This window comes from Sceloporus undulatus, chromosome 6 (assembly GCF_019175285.1).
Source record: "Sceloporus undulatus isolate JIND9_A2432 ecotype Alabama chromosome 6, SceUnd_v1.1, whole genome shotgun sequence".
Taxonomy (NCBI): Eukaryota; Metazoa; Chordata; class Lepidosauria; order Squamata; family Phrynosomatidae; genus Sceloporus; species Sceloporus undulatus.
Genome location: NC_056527.1, coordinates 148037619 through 148041082, shown reverse-complemented (window position 1 = coordinate 148041082; position 3464 = coordinate 148037619). Strand labels below are relative to the sequence as shown.

The following is a 3464-nucleotide window of genomic DNA, read 5'->3' as shown; positions in this document are numbered from 1 at the left end:
AAAGTTATGTTTCAGACTACAACTTCCAGAAAGCCCTAACCAACATGATGCCTGTGTTGTCTCAGGGATGCTGGGAATTGTTGTCCAAACAATTAACATTTCAAAGCTCCTGCTTTTGCACAACTCAAACCTGGCTGATCTGTAAGCCATGAAAGTTGCTGCACGAATTCCTAAAGTGGCAAGTTTGAAGTTTTCATTCAATGGAATGAAATTAAAACCAATTGACTGGGTCTCTATGTTAAATTTTGCTAATAGATAATAATAATATAGGCCTGTTACAGACTGCCAAAATAAAGCTGCTTCGGGTCTCTTTGGAGGTGTGCTATTTAAATGATGCATGGGACCTAAGAGTCCGGAGGTTGTGCCAAAGCCACACTCCATTCCTAAGCACTGGAGTGCAGCTTTGGTGCAGCTTCTGGATTCTTAGGATGCATGCATCATTTAAACAGCATGCCTCCAAAGAGACCCAAAGCAGCTTTATTTGGGCAGTCTGTAACAGGCCATAATTTATTTATACCCCGCCCAATCACTAGGAATCCGGGCAGCTTACAACAGTAGGGAAATACAAAGCAATAGCAATAAACAATAACAATACACATAAGATAATAAAGAAATATAACATAGCAAAAAACATAACAACAATAACATTAATATTGTAGCAATTCAATAATGACAAAAGCTTAACATTGATTATTACATACATGCTAGAAAATGATCCTATGTAACTCCACTGAAACAAGCAGGAGATACAGAAGAGGACTGTGTTTCACTGAGCCTTGCATGGGAGCCTTTCCCATTGACCCTCATTTTAAGAGCTTTCAAGTGTGGTATCTACCTAATTGATCTCCTGCCACAGGGGCCACATTTTCTTGGGTCAGCCCTACACAAGTGGCCCTTTGTCATTGACCGGGAATTATAACTCGAGGGAGCATCTCAGGCTTTTTCTCAAGGCTTATAATTAGCCTGAGACGTGAAACAGCTTCGTGGTTAGGAGTCGAAGGAACTGAGCGTAATGACAATTCATGGCTGGATCCGCCCATTGGGTTCTGCGGTGCTCTTCCCAGAGCAAACCTCTAAAGAAGATGATGTGATCAGAGAACCCTAAAATTATTAGTGGGTTTTGACTCATCAGGTATGAGGGCAGACTAGTCTGGGTCTTTTCAGAGGAAGGACAAAGGTCTCAGATAAGAGGATGCAGCAGCCACCTCTTTGCTGTCGGCCAAATGTTTAACATCCAGGTTGCCTTCACCATCTTGAAAGATGTGCACAAATGTGTTTTTGCAAAACGTACTTCTGCAGCGAAATGTTTCCCACTGATTGTGTGCTCGGATCCCTCTTGTTTGTTCCGGTTTCCCCAGTGTAAATGGAGCTGAGCTGCCGAATATTGAGAAGGGAGACTCCGGATGTGCATAGTTGGCGAAAGGCTCATTTTTACTGTAAAAAGAAGATGGGAAAGGGAACATAGGAGTTTATCACACGAAGGACATCAGATGTTTATCCTATGAATATCCCGAAAAAATTGTGTAATTATGTGAAACAATTTCACACAACATCGCACGAAACCCGCCATTAAAGTGGTCACAAAGGAGCATTAACATGCATCTTTTTATTTTCTGGATTTCAGCGCCAATGCATTTCCGATATAACTTTATTTGCCCAATCATTTGTGCCATTTTTGCTTTATTTGAGGGATCATAGAATCATAGAATCATATAATCGTAGAGTTGGAAGAGACCACAAGGGCCATCCAGTCCAACCCCCTGCCATGCAGGAAATCCAAATCAAAGCATCCCTGACAGATGGCCATCCAGCCTCTGTTTAAAGACCTCCAAGGAAGGAGACTCTATCACCCTCCGAGGGAGTGCATTCCACTGTCGAACAGCCCTTACTGTCAGGAAGTTCCTCCTAATGTTCAGGTGGAATCTCTTTTCCTGCAGCTTGCATCCATTGTTCCGGGTCCTGTTTTCTGGAGCAGCAGAAAACAAGCTTGCTCCCTCTTCAACATGACATCCCTTCAAATATTTAAACAGGGCTATCCTATCACCTCTTAACCTTCTCCTCTCCAGGCTAAACATCCCCAGCTCCCTAAGTCGTTCCTCATAGGGCATGGTTTCCAGACCCTTCACCATTTTTGTCGCCCTCCTTTGGACACGCTCCAGTTTCTCAATGTCCTTTCTGAATTGTGGCGCCCAGAACTGGACACAATATTCCAGGTGGGGCCTGACCAAAGCAGAATACAGTGGTACTATTACTTCTCTTGATCTAGACACTATACTTCTATTGATGCAGCCTAAAATAGCATTGGCCTTTTTAGCTGCCGCATCACACTGTTCACTCATGTTCAACTTGTGGTCTACTTGGACTCCCAGATCCCTTTCACATGTAGTTTCATTCAGCCAGGTTTTAAATGCGCTTTAATCTCTCTTTAATGCCGAAATTAGCCCCAGTGTGATAAACTCAATAAAGTGAGACTGCAAGGACACTTGATATCATGGATGAATGAGGAGGTCAGTGGCTCAAGTGCCATCTAGACGTTCCTGCTTCACATTCGCTTTCCTCACCCGAATGTCCGTTGTTGGTCAAAATAAACTGTTCATTGATAGAGACGTTGTAGCCTTCCAGTTCTATCGGCAAAAGGGTTGAATCATACTGAAGAACGTCGTTGTGAAAGTCGATTGGAGACTGGAATACTCCTCCGCAGAAAGGGTACTTCTTTGGCCACACTTTCTCCCCATCTGGACCTAGGAAGAAGAATTTGAAACACTGTGTGGTGTAGTGTTTTGAACCTTGGGCTATGACTCTGGGGACCAGGGTTCAAATCCCAGCCCAGGCATGGAAACCCAGTGGTTGACCCTGGGCAGGTCACACTCTCTCGGCCTCAGGGGAAGGCAATGGCAAACTTCCTCTGAACAAAACTTGCCAAGAAAGCAAACCCTATAATAGCCTTGCCTTAGGGTTGCTGTAAGTCGGAAACGTCTTGAAGGCACACAACAACACATGGGATCCTGGGATTTACAGGTGCTGGTACTTAAAAGCTATAGTTCCTTTGGCCAAACTACAAATTCCAGGATCCCCTAGGATGCAACCATGGCTATAATGGTGCTGTGCAAAATAACCCCAAGCGTCACAATTTAACTATGCGTAATGGAAATGATTCCAAAGCCATCTTTCATTTGGTCCCAAAGGCAATATTTCTTGGTTACTGAACTGTGATAATTGTACCATATCATCAAGGCATCACATGGGGAGCCTCCTGGTCCAAATGAACTGGAGATGAAGAGACATTGGGGCAGCCAACTGTATCCTGTTATTAACTGAAATATACCTCCGCATCTCTAATCCAGCACTGATAGTACTGGATTAAGGACCCTTTTGTGCTACACTGTTGTAGCACTAGGAATATAGCACTGTGGGATCCTGGGATTTTCAGGTTATGGTAACGGTTTGAATGTTGGAATAGGACA

General features: G+C 43.7%; 2 protein-coding genes across 3 annotated transcripts in view; one reads left to right on the top strand and one right to left on the bottom strand.

Annotated features, from left to right (window-relative positions):
- MINDY2 (MINDY lysine 48 deubiquitinase 2) overlaps window positions 1–3464 on the bottom strand; it is a 689230-nt gene that overhangs the window by 36776 nt on the left and 648990 nt on the right. The gene's annotated exons all lie outside the window — the stretch shown is intronic.
- Window positions 1–3464, top strand: part of MYO1E (myosin IE) — a 568767-nt gene that overhangs the window by 21212 nt on the left and 544091 nt on the right. The window lies entirely within an intron of this gene.